Here is a 17,873-nt window from a genome sequence, read left to right on the forward strand (position 1 = left end):
AACAACACCAATATCAAAACCTTTTTCTGAAGCGAGTTGGGGTAGGCTAGATATGAAAGCCTACTGAAACAAGAAGCTGATTACGCTAATCTATGTCAATAATTGAATGGTTTTCTAACATTGAAAGTCAGTGCTCATTCTCTAAGCTCTTCCTTGATATTTAATTGTTTTGTATTTTTGCCAGGAGATGAGGAGCACCTAGAAGTAAACTTTTGTTGTGTATACATTCTCCACCGCTGGTGTAATGTAGTGCTTACGTGAATGTGTTTATATTCTATAAAGATGGGAGGTCCAAGGTAGTTGCTAGCAATAGCAATTTCATATTTTTTTAAACATGCGAATGCTATTGGAAATAATTTCCAGATCAGTATAGCGCAAATAATATTGCTGGCTTCGTGCCTCATAAACTTTATTGATGCAAAGATATACGAGGTCTATGCGTGGATCACAATTCACTCGCAATTCATGGTGGAAAGGAGCCGTTTTATTTCCAATGAAATTAGCTGCAGTACTGTATTTCATTAGCATAGAAATAAACTTACTTGCATGGATAGTCCAAGCTTTAACTAATCAAGCCTCCTCTATCCTGGCACACGTAACCTTGCTACATACTTCAGTTTTTGTTTTTTAGAAGATGTATATGCTTTAATATCATATACAATAATCATAGTGATTATTTCTATTTTGATTTCCCATGTGAGTAGACAGATATCAGGGTTTATCATTTGGCACCTATGATTATGATGTCACTGATGACATAAACTTTAGGATATGAGGTTTGCTCAGAAGTTCCTCTAATTACGACTAGGACTGAGCAGTTTCTGCTCTACTATGATGTTGCATTATCCGATCCAAATATTATAAACCTGGGTGTCGAAGGCCTAAGATCAAAAATATTTAAAGATATGAACATAGCAATCGGTGGATATCAACTGCAGAATTTGGTTTACTGGTAGATGCATAAAGAAGAGTGTGTTCTTTACCTGAGTTATTTATAGATGTGAACCAAGGTTCAGAACCTGCTGTAGTTAAGTGATATCAACCAAAGTTCAGAATTTGATTAACTAATAGATGTAGAAAGAAAAAAAGAGACAAAGTGCTCTTTAAGTTATTTTTTTGAGGCATGTTTGATTTTAAGCTTGTGAAAATTTTGTCTCATATTGAAACTTTTAGAGGAGAAGAGCGAGCCTGCCCGCTGCTGCTGGCCTGCATGCGAGCCCGCCTGGTTGTGACCTGCGCTCAGTTGATCGCCAACATGCTCAATCGTGTGTTACTCTGTTAAAGGTACTAGCAGGAATGGGCGCGGCGGCACGCCGCGCTGGTCTTAATAGTTTTAGGATCACATTTGAATTGGATAAAGTAATGAATATTTTGCTGTTTAAACAATGGGTTCTAAGGTGGTTCATAACGAATTTTGTAAAACATACATTAAACTTATGTGCATAAAAAGCTAATCCTAAGGAGTTTGTCGCTGCATCGGTGAGTGTGATAGTTAGGAGGGCAAGTCCACTTATAAGACAGAGGTTAGCCCGTCGTATTAATATATACTCAGAATTCGATTACATAGTTCATGTAATTGTCTTACACAAGTATCATGGATCGTAAGTTCAGTATACATGACAACACTTCTCTAGCGAGAAAAGGTAAGCAGAGATGGTAAAGTAGCACGGTAGGGTGGGTGGCGTCGGGAGTGCTCAGCGATGTCATCTTTAAGACGCCCACGGCAGCACACCACACCCATGATATGACATTGGTATTTGCAAGGTTTTTATAACATTATTGGTTTTGAACTTGGTTTGATTACATGTGTGTAATCACCTTACAGTAAAACTCCGCATGTGTCCTGAACTGTGTTACCAAGCACAATTTTCTAAGGGAAGCCGCCGGTGATGTGCTGACAGCGATGGAGCCTGGCCTCTGGTAAAAATCCACACAACGGACACCTGCCTATCTTTGTGGTACATGGTCTAGGACCCTTAGAGTCCTGCCCAGACTTGTTTTCCCCTTGCACTTGACTGAGCTGCTGATTGTTTTCTTGCAAGTTCTTCAACGGTGGAAGGCTGAAGCGCGACACAACCGTCAATTCAGCATTAAATTGCACAAAAGATATATCATAAGGAAAACAAAGCACAATATTTTTGAAGGGAAGGGAAGACTAACAGTAGATTTGAAATTAGAAAAAAACATAAGCACTCCTCTCTTATAATGTCATAGTAAGAGGGACCAACTCCAAAGATACTTACTACTGCAACGCTCGTCAAAGATTAAGTCAGTACTTCACTTCGCTGCACATATCCATGACCATGAGGGCCGTTGGTATTAGGCTGATAGGACCAACCTATAGAACTCCCTGTATGTACCAACTACACAGGCCACTAATTACACCACAACTTAACAGCGATGGCGCTCCTTCAGATGCATCAGCCATTACAACATGCCACATTGACACAGGGTGCGGAGACATCTAAGCATGGAAAACTATATCAAACATTTGACACAGGAGGCATTTCCATGTGTGGCTTATTGATGACATGACACGGCATATACTGCACAACGAACTGGCTTATTGACTGTATTGTATGTATATTAACAAATCAAATACATAGATAATACAATGCGTAAAAACATAGGAGAGGCAATCAATAAACATTGCAATATAATTCAGTTAGCTGGTGTAGTACAATGGCCTCTGAAGCCATACACACCTAGCTTTTGATGCCAAAGAACCCAATTTATCGAACACCTAACCTGGAAGAACCAACAAAGATGCACCTATCCTCTTCTACTGTCCTCCAGAAGTTGTGGCTAATTACTAAAGCTTACATTGCAAGTTAATCAAAAAAAGAAGTGTCTGCTGCAGAAAAAATTGGTAGGCCAGTTCTAAAAATTTCCACAATGGAAGTGTGGAACACCAAAAAGAGGAAACCCAAACACATCTGACCACCCTGCATTGTTCAAAATAGCTAGATAAGTCAATTACTCAAAAAGGAAAAAAATTGTATTCCTTGAACCAGAGCAAAATTGTAGGTTCAGTTGCGAATGGTGGAGATCATTATGAATAAATAAACCAGAACGAAAAATGGATTCCTTAAACCAGAGCAAAATTGTAGGTTCAGTTCCGAACGGTTGATATCATTTCGAATAATAAACCAAAAAAAGAAAAATGGATTCCTTGAACCAGAGCAACATTGTAGGCTTATTTTCGAATGGTAGTGTTCATTCTGAATAAATGCAATAGTAAATAAGAAAACAGAATAGCATAAGACACATAAAGACTTTAATAACCATGAGTTGAGAGGCATCTAAAACACATAAAAGAGCTGACTGCTGTTTGAAATGTTTTCTAGCCAAGTAAATTTTACCTGATAAACGTATTTCAAGTTTTCAACAAAGAAAACTGAAAACTGCACAACTGTTCACGGAACATATTTTGAAAGGCACTATCAATTCGTTGAACGAAGTGGTATAATAAGACACTACTTGGTAATTATATTAGCTTCCCATTGATAATGTCGGAAGGACTGACTACATCTATACTCCTGAAAATCAATTGACTATGCTCCTAAAAAAAATTAATGATTTCAGGTTTTGAATACAACCCAAGAAATAATAACTTGGTGGGCTTAGAACTTCATTTGACCAGAAAATAGGGGAAATTACCACTTAATATTTGGTTAACCAATATTCTTTTATCCTGCTAATGCAACAGCTTCCTTTTTGACCCAAGAAAAGAGATGTACTGGGGGAAGGTCACATGGATGCTTATTATACCGGGGCTTCAAACGAAGTAAATTCAGAACTCTTTGTGACGTTAGCAGCACACTGGCTCTCTCGATTTTATATGAATTTCTCCCACACTGATCTCTAACATGGCTTCATGACTACTAATTTGTTACATGTTCCTTGGAGGGGAGCCCTAATAAGTTATGTTACTCACACTAATCAACTTAGCTCTTAAGCATACCAATTCAAAAAAATTATACACAAAAGCAATAGAAGCCTAAGAACCCAGGGAGAGGAAAGAGGCATCTGTCGAAGATCACCGTGGAGGAAAAAAAACTCACGCCTTATTGTGCCATTTGGTTCGGCCCAGACACACTCCAAAGCGGGTGGTAAGATGTCAGCGATGGACGCGGCTGATTTGGTCGAGCTGGAGGATATCCTGGGCCTGTATCATACTCCAGGAAGTTGGTCGCGCCTCCTCCCCGCAGCTTTCGATGCAATCTTGTCGTAAGCCCTGACCAAACACAAAACGAAGCAGGAATTATAAAAAACGATCACATAAATTAAGGATGAATGCATGATACAGGTCCGCAAGGAATTTACAGAAAGTGGGAGGAGATAGTGTATATGTTAATTTGCAGCGTACATGTTCGTGTCATTGAGGCCAAGATACACAAACCTCCAAAGATGAGCACAAAGGAGTTTTAATTAAAACTTGTTGTGTTCATACCTGTGGAAAGTTAACGCATTTTTCCCTGACGAATAAAGATTACTTCTTGGCTTCTTGCCCATGACCTAGCCTCCCACCTGCCACACTTGTACAGGGTGATGCCCCGGAACCTGGAGCTGCCCCAGATGAAGTCAGCGGCTGCTGCTGCAGCACCTGCACGAATGCCCCAGATGAAGCCAGCGGCTGCTGCTGCAGCACCTGCACGAACTACTCCTTGCTGAAGCCAGTGTCATGGCAGTCATGAGAACCCAAACATTGCAACTAAGGAAGATGATGTGAATGGAGAACATAGATCTTGCAAATGGACATACAAAATCTGCTCACCTCCTGAAGTTGATGTCTGCGTCGATCCACGGGAATTTGAAGGCAGGCTAGTCGTGGGGACTGGAAGAAGTCAATAAAATTGGTTAGAGAATAAAATTCTCTTCTTCAGTATTCTTCTAAAAAGAAAATGGTGTGACGAAAAACCTATGTGTACGGTTTCATATCAGGCATTGTCGATTCACCACCTTGCAGCTGCCTGCGCCATGTAAGGTCCACCTGCACAGAAGAAAATGGAAGAAATGCATCACTTATTAGGCTTATCGAGTAAATTCAAGGCTTTATCAGAAGTTAAACTCTTACGTGTAACATTACCTAGTAACTTTAGGGCCTGATCAAGAGTGAGAACTCGCAAGTTTTTGACCTACATGTGGATAAGTAGTTTTTGATCTACATGTGCCTGATCAGACTGACTATCCACCTACGCAAATTTTCATCATCAACAGAATATGTGTTCCTCTGCGAAAATAATCTGTACGGTCATAATCAAAGTTATCATGCACCGTTGTCAATAGATAATAATATTTTGTACAAAATGTATGCTTTGCTGAGGCCAAACTATGTTAATCAAGACGAAACAAGATCAGACTCGACCTGAAATGAACTGTCTAGCAAACTATCTACAAAGTGCAGACATTGACCCGCAAAAAGAGTAGATAAAATCAAAAGTCAGAATTCCGCAACAAACCTACAACGATGTGCATATGTAGGGAAATAATCAAACCCTATAACTTGCAAGTTTCCTTAAAATCAGCCACGCAACACAAACCAGTTTAGCCAGAAAAACGCAGGTATCTATTTCCGAACATAATCAAGATAGGAACTAATTGCCACCACCTCAGCGATTTCCTGATTTAGATATAGGGGCAGAGGCATACCGGCAGAATATGGGAGAGTGGTTGTTCTCCTCCCCCTTCAGAAATTATCGCAGTAAAAGTTCAGTTCCAAACTACTAAGCAGTCATCTAGAGTCTGGAGTTCCGCTTCAGCAATGGCGATTTGATGGAGGTGAGAGGCAAGGCAGAAGGATGGGGGCAAGGCAGAACGACGGCGGATGTCAGAGGCGTCTTGGTGGAGCCTCCAGCGATGCGCTCGTCGGCGGCGGCCTCACGGAGCCGCGCACGACCCGCCTCCTTTCCGTTGCTCTCTCATCTCCTGTGGTGATTGATGCAGAGAGAGAAGGAAATGAGTGCTTAGGATGGAGCACGTGAAGGGATAAGGCAGAAGAGAGTAGGCTAAGCGGTGGGAGGCACGTGTGATGTTCTGAGTCATCCACATAGCCCACCAAACGTTTCCACTTATGTATCAGCTATGGCCACACCACTAAATACCCAAACGGTTTACTAAGCAAAGTGAACAGATAGGCCTCAAAATTCTAGGAAAAATTGAAGTCGTTGCACTTTAATATAGTAGTTATGCTACAGAACTAGCAACCAGAGGCATACATTGACATGGAGTGGATGGCAAGAGACATAGAGGAAATGAAAGGCATCAAGGTAGCAAGAAGTTGGTGTTTTGTGTGTATTTGCATGTGATTTGATATGTACAGACATTTGATTTTGCATTGAGGGTAAATTTGATGATTTAGCACTATCGCTTCATTATTAATTTAAGTTAATGTCTGAATTCATTATACTATAACTTATTTTTGTACATACAACAATAGTTTAGTATTAGGTGCTCCTTCTCTATCTCCTGGCAAAAGTACAAAACAATTGAAGGAAGAGCTTATAGAATAAGCACTGACTTTCCAATATAAGAAAATCATTCAATTATTAACATAGATTAGTGTAATCAGCTTCTTGTCAAGGCGTTATATAACTTATTTTTGTAACTATAGATCTGTGCTATATTTTTTCTGTTAGTCGTGCTTTCAATAAGCAAGTCTGACCATTTGCTTCCTTACATTGTTGTCTGCAAGCAACACATACGTGTGGTCTCAATAGAATGTATTTACATTTTTTGGAAAAATATATTTTATTTACTTCGATTTTTACAATAAGTGGGAACAAAGTTCTTGGTGCCAACGTATTCCCACTTCATTTACATTGATCATGTCCAATAATATACTCCGTATAACTAAGATGGATTTTATGATATTCGTTTATATTTGCAAACATGTGAATACTTTCTTCTAAAACTCTGAATCTGGTGTAAACATTTTTTCTCTTAATGCATCAATTTATTTGTGCAAATCATTCTCCAGTGATATTCCCTAACTATTGACAAAAATCTCCTGTAGCGTATTATGGGACCATGAAGTTTGCTAGGGATGCCATCCATGCTCGAATATTAGATTACAAGTCTTATTTATTGATGAGGGCACTGAAAACTTGTTTAAACTTTTGTAACACTGATATTGAAATATAACTAAATTTTCCCTTCTAAAGTATGTTAGCACTAATGTTTGTGCAAGAAGATTATGGCAGTGCTGAGCAACAGTTGCCTCCAATCCTACGTGCGGTGCCATTGAGCTTGCCTTGAGAGTCTGCGACACCCACCTTTATGCTCTCAAAACATGCTTTGTTTTCTTCCCAGGCACAAGATTTCCTGCAGTCTTGCACACAAAATTTAAGTTATTTATGTCAATTTGTAGGCGCGCATGGGTTGTCCGTCCATTTGGTATGGGTGATTTTCCAATCTCCGTACTTATTATGAATTTAGAGATCAACTTCAAGTGATGCATACAAATTGCCAGAATTTTGTTTCTATGCCAAGATGAAATGGATGTAAAGAAAGGTATTGGTCCAACTTTGTGATCCAGTGCCCAACAACTGCTTTATGTAATGCAAATGGCACTTTCGATGATGATGCTGAATCTTAATCTCTAAGCTTATCCTTCAGCCTGCGATGTCACAATTATCATAATCCTATTTCACAGAGTAATGGCATAATCAGTTCCTTACATTTTGTTGGAGGAGATGCCCGTGGGCTTATATTTTGCATGATTATTACAATCCTTTTCTGCAGAGTAATAATCATACGATCAGCTTCATTTCGTTGGAGTAGATGCTTGTGGGCTTGTATTTTGCATGATAGTAGCAATGTTCTGTCAACGCTCAAGCATAAATGTATGTAGCTCTAAGAATATCTCAATGCCAAAATGAGCTACCAAGTCCATTATCCACAAAGAAACGGCTATGGATTTGAGAGTGAGCTGTAGTCTAGGCCTTCTCCTCTACCAAATTATTGCTACTGTAGTCACCTTTTACCATATAGCTTGCACTTACTCTGTAATTTCATCAAGAGGTTCAGATGTATTTTCCATGTATCTTGTAGCTTGTAACACTACCAAAGTCAATTATATTATACGAAGAGTGCTATATTGTAACCGTAGGTGTTTTCAGTTAACTTGTGTATTTTTTGTCCTCCTACCCAGATGTCCTTTTAGTCAGGTCAAAGGCCCAGTGATTTTGTACAGCTAGATGCTCCGTTTCAATAGGTAATGTACCACTAGGGAAGTACATCAACAATTTTTTGTGGGCTGAAGACGAATGAATTTCTTGCATGGTTCACACCACATATTCCTCCTTTGATCATGTATTGTTTGGTTTTCATGTGCTTGTTTGCTATCATGAGCTTCAAAACTTGACTCAGTTAAGGTGGTATATATATTTCGACGAGCCTATAATTGATCGATTTCAATATTCCAAAATGTGTCCAAAGCCATTATCTTCAGCGAAACTAGATTTCATATATTTTGTTGTTGCTCAGGCTCTTTTGAAAAGCTGGTTATGTGTGGTTATTGCATGTCATTATCAATCTGTCTCACGAGGATAGTATAATGGTCAACTATGACAATGATAACTGCAATTGTGAGGTTTCTCCATCTCAAACATTAAAGTTGCATGCTATTAGTGCTCCCCATACTCATGTTCATTTTGTAATAAAGAAGAATCAATGAAGTATATATTTTTAAAAGCTAAATAAGGAATTGAGTTGTCTTAGTAATTAAGTTGGTATATTATATATTCAGTTGCTTCTCTCATGGTTTAAAACGCAAGTTTAGTGATTTACACTTGCAAAACCTACCAAGAATATGAAATTTGTAAATTCAGATCTTAGCGTTGCTAGATTACCCAAAAGATAAATTTATTCTAAAAGGGAAGTGAACTACATTGGGGATACTTCAACGACGAAACTGCTCCATAACAACAACATAGAGTGTGATGGAAATAATTTGATGTCCCGTAGCAACGCACGGGCATTTAACTAGTCGGACTAAACATTCTTTCCTATATTTTCCCCGCTCTTTCCAGCATTTTTAGTGCCTATTTTATTGGTGAAACCGTGAGCTTTATTGATTATAGAATGAAGTGTTTACAATCGTTTGCGATCAGCTCCTTGCTATATGATTTGCATGGCAGTGTACCAAGAATATTTGAAATCATGGGGCCGGCTCCGAGCTTCGAATTTGTAGCGTTGGGAGTTTGCAATCAGATTCAAAATAGTCCCCATCTATATAGCTAACTGAAATGTGATGTGGCAATACTGTGGTCTCGATTCGCGGTTCAAGGTTTGAACCGGGAGTCCGGCAGTTCAAACTGTCTCATTTTCTTCAGAGACGACGTGCTACTCCGTACTACAGTATACTACGTATATACGTAAACGATTTCAAGTACTCCAACTTTATTTCTTTGTAGTTTGTGTGGATCAGTAGTGAAACAGAAACATCCCTAGCTAAAATAAGATTATCCCAAGGACCCAAACTCAACCTCAAAATGATCAACATCATCACGACCGGTGTCTCAACGAGAGCCAACGGTCTCAGTTCAGGCACAGTTGCTCACATCGATCAGGACGCGTAGTGCGATGATGACAATGGTCGATCAGACCACTGTAGTATGTCAATCCATTGACACGTGCTAATGAACCCTAATTAAAACACGCGCCGGTACTGTCACGCGTGGCCGATGTTTCCAACCACTCCGGCCGCCCGAGCAGTCAAGACAACATATCATAATCCCGTCTCGTCCAACCAACCAACTTCTTAACTTGAGCGTACGTTTCCCAGCCACCTGTGCAAGAGCAGCGTCAACGTCGCCATCACACACTGGCGCGTACACGTATGCAGGCGATCGGTTTCCCTATCAGGCCGCGCACGCGCCGCTGGTCGGTATATATGGAGCGAGTGTCCTCTCCTCGGCTCCAGCACCAACCGAGCCATACCCAAGAAACGAAGCTCCTCAGCTCCAAGCTAGGATTTCGAAGTCCGAAGCAATCATCAATTATATGGCTTTAGATCGCAGGACCTCTCAGCCGCCGGTGACCGCCTGCGTTCCCGCCGCCGACTACGACGAGGCAACGAGGCCGGGTGTTTCCTCTACGGCGAGAGGGGACATGCTGATGCCGGGGAGCGGCGCCGCGGCGATGGACGACGTACCGCTGCTGTGGAACGATGAGAGGATGATGAAGCGGGAGCTGGTCGCATGGGCCAAGGCCGTGGCGTCCATGGCCATCAGGGAATCCATGCGGTGCTAGCTAAGCTAAGATGCACACGCAGGCAATTGGCTCATGGATGCTTGCTTGTTCTGCTTCTTTCATATGGCCGCTGCACCGATCGAGCTGTGGATTACATTTTTGTTCTCTGGATTTTTTTTTTTTTTTTTTTTTTGTAACGGAGCGACCCGGTGATCTTTTCTACTTGTACATTTGTTTGGCCAAGGTTGAAAGATAATTGATGGATGCTATGGGTATCTCTCAGTCTTTTTTGATTAAGAGAATTTAATAGCTTGTCGTCCCATATGATGCTAAGGACTGGTGCAGAAAAAACTTCTCGACCCACAACCGGAAAGCCTTGACATTTTGTTACCTTGCTTGTCTCGTGGGAATTTGGAATGAAAACAAGCACACACAGCCCCTGGTCCTTTTGACAAATTTAAAAAGAGGCGAGTCTATGTATGGGTAACGGACTGAGCTTCAGTGACGTGCTGGTCATAAGTCACCATGAGACTTAGCTCGAATCTGTGGCATTCATTATTCATCCAACGCACTGTAACAACCACAGATCAAACGCACCGCCCCGGACTTGCCATTTTAGCACAAAAACTTCAGATTATGTTTATTCCTGAACCGTTTGTCGGAATTCAATTAAACTTTCCTAGAATACATGACCCAATAGTTGTGATTTACTGGAATGTTTTCAAAAAAAATTGGGAACTTCGAATTTTAAGGAAAAATTTAGGATGTAAACTTGAAATACTCTTAACTCACAAACCCTACATCAAAATTCAATGAAAATTTTACAGGATACATAACTTAATTGATTTTATTTACTGTTTTTTTTACATTTTGGAAAGTTCAAATTTGAGCAATTTTTTTTTGGAGTGCACGGCAAAAGCTTTGCATGTTCCATTGATTAAGAACAAGATTGTTCCCACTTAATTAGGTGAAAATCGATACAACGGGCCAAGCCCACTCTCGCCGGCGAGGCGACGAACACGACAAGAAATGCTACACATACAAACACAAACTAATGGGAGACAAGAAGTTGTGGCTGCTATGTGAGAAGCAGATCCGGAAGCCAAACTCACGCCTCTGCCACAGAGAAGAAGCCGTGACGACTATAGAAGAAGCAGACTCAGCGAAGGTGAAGAAACAAGCACTCCACATGAATCTACGCCAACTGCTTCACCTGAAGGGCCGATGACCAACATCAAAGGCAACCTTGTCGCCTACCCAACACAAGATGAAAGCCCTAAAAGCTGCCAAACTCTCGAGGCTTTTGTGCCGACACCCGCAACTCCGTTGTGCCCTTTTTTTTTAGAAAACAGGCAGATAAGCCCGACTTTAACTTAATAAAGCCATACGGTAGCCAGTTAGGATTACAGACTGCTGGGCATTACAGCTTAGCCACATAGACACGACAAGGAAGGTCCAACATAGCGACATACACAGCAAGATAAGGATAGTTCTAGTGATTCAACCCACGCCCAAGCTCCGCACCAGGAGAAGGCTACTTCTTCATGCCGCCGGGGGCTTCAAGTGCACGTACAGCTCCCTTAGCTCTTGTGCCATCCAGTTTAGCCCCTCCTTTTCTCTTGATTTGAACTTTAGGCTCCACAGCTGCAAAAGAATAATAATTTTGTAAATAATGTCAGCTGGGTTAGAGATAACTTTCTTTTCAATCGCAAGCTTATTTCGCGTGTTCCAAAGGGAGGATAGCATGGAATTGGGCGAAGTTGGCCGGGCACCAGTTGCATCCCAGCAGCTGGCGTAACACTGACCAAGCAAACTTTGCAAGGGAACAAGCCAAGAAAATGTGGCTTGCATCCTCCGGGGCGCCACAAAGGGCACAAAGGCCATTGGAAGGGCCGTGTCTAGTCATAATCTGCTGTCCCGAGGGCAACTTGTCCAACGCCAGCTGCCAGGAGAAGATCTTGATTTTAAGCGGTACTTTTGATTTCCACATGTCCTTGTGATGGGCAATAGTCGTGCCCTGGGAGAGTTGGGCGTACATAGATTTGACCGAGTAGGAACCATTGGGTTCAAGGTGCCAAGTGACCTTATCCAGGCCATCAGCAAGGAGCACCTGACTTACCAAGTCTTGCAGCTCACCCCATAGCTGCAAGCTTTCCTGATCAAGCGAACGACGGAAGCGGACTTGAAGGGAATCGAGGTTGAGAGCTTCTGCAACTGAGATGTCTTGATCATCACAGATGGCGAAGAGCCGCGGAAAGGACTCCATGATGGGACCCCTCCCAATCCACCAGTCCTTCCAGAAGCTAGTGCGCCTCCCGTTCCTCACCTCGTGTTTAGCTCCGACCTTGAAAAGGTGTTTAATTTTATGTAGACTTTTCCAGAGCGGAGAGCCACCCTGACCAGAGCCCGAAAAGATATCCGAGGCGTCTGGGTATTTGGCCTGCATGATACGAGCCCAGATCGTGTCTTCTTCATGATATAAACGCCAGATCCACTTCAGGAGTAAGGCCAAGTTCATTTTCTTTGTGTTCAGAAGTCCCAGACCCCCAAACTCTTTGGGGCGGCAAATCGTTGGCCAATTGACAAGATGGTATTTCCTCTTTGGGCCTGCCCCTTCCCAGAAAAATTTGGAGCGGTGGGAGTCGAACCTCGCATGAATCCCGTCATGCAGGAGGAAAAGGCCCATCGCGTAGATTGGGAGGTTGTCCAGGCAGGAGTTAGATAGAATGAGTCGTCCCCCTGATGACATCAATTTGCCCACCCAAGGCTCTAACTTGCCAGCAAGCTTCCGAACCAGGAAGAGCCATTGCTCGAGCGATAATTTCCTATCTGAGATTGGGAGGCCAAGGTAGATAAAGGGAAAGCTCCCAAGTTTACAGTTCAGCTTGTTGGCAATATCCACTCTCGCAGTGCAACGCTGTCCCAGCACAAACACCCCACTCTTGTGGTAATTGATCTTGAGACCCGACATGTCCTCGAAGCACATCAGAAGGAATTTCAGACTCCGTTGTGCCCTACGCAGTATACTGACAGAACTTTAAGCTTTAGTTGAATTTTAGCATGATTTCAACAACATTTCTGCACAATTTTAGTTATCTTTAACTTCAGTGTTAGAGCATCTCTAGCAGAGCCCGTAAAAACGCGAACTGAAAAAGTGGAGTTCAGTTCACCGAACTCCCGTATTCGGATTGTAAAATAGCTGGCGCATAACACAGCTCGTAAACCAAAACTGGTTTACATGCTCTGTTCTACGCCAGTGGCTTCCGAACTCTTCGGTGGCTTCCGGTGGCGGCAGCGGCGACGTTGGCGTGGAGGGGACCAGAGGCAGGGCGCCACGGCTAGTCGCCACCTTCACTTTCGTCCTTTTCAGAGCCGAACTCTTCGGTCTCGCACTGGCTGCCTTCGGCTTTGTTGCCACCGCCGATACATCACCGGTGGCCGCCGCGACACTGGATTGTGGGACCACATGCGTTCCCGCGCGCCGCCGCTTCACCCCGCTCATCGACAAGACCATCGTTGCAACATCCGCGAGGGTCGCAGGGGTGGCAGCGGTCGCCGGGGTGGTTGGTGGAGCAGCGGAAGCTCCGGCGACCACGGGAGAGGGTGGCGGCGCCTGCGAGGTAGCAATGGCGGCCGGCGGGGTCGATTCAAGACTCGTCGGGAAGAAATCGGAGGGTGACGGCACAGAGGAAGGTGAGGGCGCATAGATCGGCGGCGGCGGCGGTTGGGAGGGGCTGAAAGTTCCCTCGCGCGCAAAGTAGGGATATTGTTCGGGCTACGTTCGGTTCACTCCGTCGGCCCTACAAATACATGCCGACGGAGCGAACCGACCGCAACCAGAAAAAATATTTTCAGTTTTGACTCGTTTACAGTCACTGATCGGCGCCTTTTTTCGGCCTGAACCCGTAAATTGGCGGTTATTTTTCAGTTTTGGGTCTTTTACGGGCTCTACTAGAGATGCTCTTACTACTCCCAACAAATGTTGGCATCATGCAACTAGAACATCGTTAGTTCAAAAATTCTAGAAGTGCGATGGAATGTAAAAGTCATCAGAGCACCACAATTAGTTTACAAAATTCAGAAACAAATGTTGTAGGTAATACTCGCTGAAAACTAACGAATGATTCTGAAAATATACTACAGAAAATTGACTAACTTTTGCTTTGTGCTAAGCAGTGGTTCACAAATAAACAGAATCTGAAGTTTCTGTACTAAAATGGCCGAGTCTGGCAGTGCGTTTGGTATTCGGTTATTCTTGTGCGTTGGATATACAATGGATGGCTCAGATTTAGGCTAAGTCTCACGGTGACTTATGAGCAGCACGTCACTGAAGCTCAGTCCATGGGTAACCGTGGGTGTGACATTATGCTGAGAGAGTACTTTTATAATCTTTTTTCCTTTTTTATTGGCACGGCTCCTTGCTCACATTAATAGGGAAAATCTTTTAGCCCCGTTTCAAAAAAAAAAAAACTTAAACTCCGAAGGAACAAATAATCTCAATTCACATGATGCATGTACATTCGGACACGTCCATAGCTGGTCAGCATGGACCCAGCTCATTGCATAGAAAACCACAGGGGTAACCGCGGCACTGATGACTTGGGTGATGGCACGAAGATCTTTCCTAGATAAATACAAACTCGGGTATACGAAAGATGAGCTCCCGCATGACTGCTACTCCAGAGCAGCAATTCTGCTTATTCGGTTAGTTGAGAAAACCCGTCCAAATGGTACAATTGGCCCGCGTGCTGCTGCTACCGCGCATATTATATGATACCATGCCATCTTCCTTCAGGCCTTCAACAAACCATTATCATGCATTCATACTTATTCAAAACTAATTTAGGGTGTCACTGTCAGGCGGCGATCGAGACCTTGGAAAACATGACAAGGGAGTGCCTCACCTAGGTAACATCAAGGTTGCGCCCTTTCACACTTATGACACGTCACACTTGGATAATAATACTAGCATGAAGCAAAACATGGATACAAAATGATAACCTCAATATGCCACTCGACACTCGTGCATCACATGCTCCATCACTCTGTGTGGTATATAGAGAGAGCATATGAACTCCCAGTTGCACCAATCCAAATCAAGCTAACACGTACTGGAGCAGCAAAGACCCTCACCCTCATTGTGGTCATCAGCTCCCGGTGGTTATACAGTTCATCAATCATCATGGCTTTGGATACCGGGGATCTGCCGACAGAGGACAGCCTACGACCTTGCCATCCACGTAAACTTTGGTGGGACGGCGAACCAGTGGCCCGTAGCCGTAGGGAACGGCGCCAGTGTATCTGCTACGGTCACTGGGGACTTTGAGGATGCCGTCCTGATAGATTTGACGCTAAATGATGAGAGGGGGTGAAGCAGGAGCTAGTCGCCTAGGCAAAGGCCTTGGCGTCCATGGCTATCAGGGCATCAATGCAATGCTAAGGGGGTAGTAGTATATCATAGTAGCACGTTTAGCCACTGGTGGAAGAAGGGCCTTTGGTCGCGGTTCGCAACTGCCATTAGTCGCGGTTGCGCAACCGCGACCAAATGAGCGCGACTAAAGGCCCCCCCCCCTTTAGTCGCGGTTGCTTACGAACCGCGACTAAAGGCCCGTCCACGTGGGCGCCAGGCGACCGTCGGGGCGGAGGACCTTTAGTCGCGGTTCTTCTGGCCAACCGCGACTAAAGGCCGCCGCAGGTTTAGGGTTTTAGGCCCCCCCTAAACCTGCCCCCCCCCCTAACATATTTCCTGTTTAATTTGTATATTATTTTATTTCTTTTGTGCTTTATTGTAATTTTGAAGGAGTTTCACATATTCTACGGTACTACATATATACATGCATATGAATGTACAATTTCAAACAAATTTGAAATTAGAACCAAAAAGAATTCAAGAGGAATATACAATATATATTCAATATCATCCGATGACCATATACAAGTTTGAACAAGTTTCCATACATATTTAATGCATGTATAGTTCTACGTCCTCGCAATGGTGTTCTCCTTTAGGATCGAGGACTTCCCTCCTGAACCATCCAGCTAGTTCCTCTTGAAGTGGTCGGAAGCGAGCTTCTGGACTAAGCATCATCCGGAGGTTATTCCTCTGAGCATTGAGATCACTCGGAACGCGCTCAGAGGTGTATCTCCGGATCATCTCACAGACATAGTATCCACACAGATTGGTTCCCGGTGGCTGCATATCGCCACCATTCTTAGCCTTTGACCGCATGAAATTTAGCTCTTTTTTGAATTCACCGACCTTTGTATCTACGAACCGTCTCCAAACCCTACGAGGCAAAGAAAATTAAATGAACAAGAGAGTTATTAGTTAATCACTTGAAGCTTAATTAGGAAATGAACGAAATAGGCCGATCGATATAGAGCGCAAATGAATGAAAACAATTACTTTTGAATCATTTGTCTCATGTCGGCCCACTCCGCCTTATCAATATTCAGAGAGTCGTGGACGAGACATTCTGATTTGTCAACTTTAATTACTAGCAGAATCCAGTGGAACCTGCGGATACGATACATGCACAGTACGTCATGCATAACTCATCGATTAGCCGGCCACATACCATGCATGGAGTAAACAAAAGAGAATGTGCTCAAGACATAAAACACTCACCCAAAATGGTAAGGAAATAGAATATCACTTTTGAGTTCCTGCTTTTCAAGAAACCGCCACAGGTCTTTCTCCACGTCGGCGGGGTGATGTTTTAACGTATATCCATTAACGATGTGTGGGTCAATGAACCCAACATCATGGATGCTCCTTACTCTGCATTCCTTAATCTTCAATCTGCATGTATAATAGCGGACACAACAATATAGTTAGGACATATATATATATAGTGCAGGCAATATGAACGAGATGGGGTAGAAATAAATCACTTACAGAACGTAGCAACTGATGATAGATTTGTCGAGCTCGCGCAGATTGAAAAGCTGGAACAATTCACTCAGATGAATTTGTACAGAGTATTGTTTGAAGTGATGCTCATATCCAACTTCCGCATAAATATAATCTTTGGCGTTTTTATGTTTTATGTAACCCTTGTACCAGTTCAGCAGACCTTTCATTTGTGGAGGTAGATCCTCTTCCTGCGCAGGCTCGACGAGAGGTCCATTCTTCACATATGTAAGTACTACCTCCTTCATTGGCGCCTCATCAAGGCCTAACAGTTCACGAAGAGTAATACCTAATTTGGCCGCTTGTTCTCTGGCACTCGTTACAGTCAATCCCTGTGCTGCCGCAGCTTCTATGATTTCGGGGGCATCCGGACCGGCGGCTGTCACTATAAGCGGGGCAATCGATTGTTTACTTTGTTTCCCGAGCTGGGCAACAACTCGTTTCCCGCTTTGTGCACTTTGTAATTCCGCTTCATCGGCCTCCTCATTCTTCTCCTTGAACATGCGTGCCTGATTCTTTAGTTCACGTGCATAGTCGTCAGGCAGATTCTTCGCGGCTTGGGACGGTGCGTTCAAAAATGACTTAGCCCACTTCTTTTGCTCATCAGAAAATACTGGCTTGGGCTCGGGCTCTCTTTTCTTCTTGCAGGCCGCCTTCCATTTCTCTAAATCAGCAGTCGCGGCCGCCTCGACTTCCTCGGCACTACGTTCCCAAGGCCTCGTGGGGAGAGGCTTCAGTGATGGCTCCGGTACCTTTGTTTTCTTAG

The 17,873-nt window shown here is 43.2% G+C and overlaps 1 long non-coding RNA gene across 10 annotated transcripts; it reads right to left on the reverse strand.

Moving 5' to 3' along the window:
* Positions 1-1,637: 1,637 nt before the first annotated feature.
* LOC127335072 (uncharacterized) lies at positions 1,638-5,977 on the reverse strand. 10 transcript variants are annotated; one of them, XR_007872578.2, is made up of 7 exons: positions 5,090-5,976; positions 4,922-4,993; positions 4,778-4,837; positions 4,454-4,670; positions 4,065-4,237; positions 2,244-2,570; positions 1,638-2,060 (listed from the first exon to the last, which is right to left on the reverse strand). It is a non-coding gene; the product is annotated as an uncharacterized lncRNA (long non-coding RNA). The 10 variants fall into 10 exon arrangements; XR_007872577.1 differs by lacking the exon at positions 1,638-2,060 and having other exon boundaries at positions 2,091-2,570; positions 5,090-5,973; XR_007872579.2 differs by lacking the exons at positions 1,638-2,060; positions 2,244-2,570 and having other exon boundaries at positions 2,628-4,237; positions 5,090-5,233; positions 5,653-5,977.
* Positions 5,978-17,873: the final 11,896 nt, after the last annotated feature.

Source organism: Lolium perenne, chromosome 2 (genome assembly GCF_019359855.2).
Source record: "Lolium perenne isolate Kyuss_39 chromosome 2, Kyuss_2.0, whole genome shotgun sequence".
NCBI classification, from domain to species: domain Eukaryota; kingdom Viridiplantae; phylum Streptophyta; class Magnoliopsida; order Poales; family Poaceae; genus Lolium; species Lolium perenne.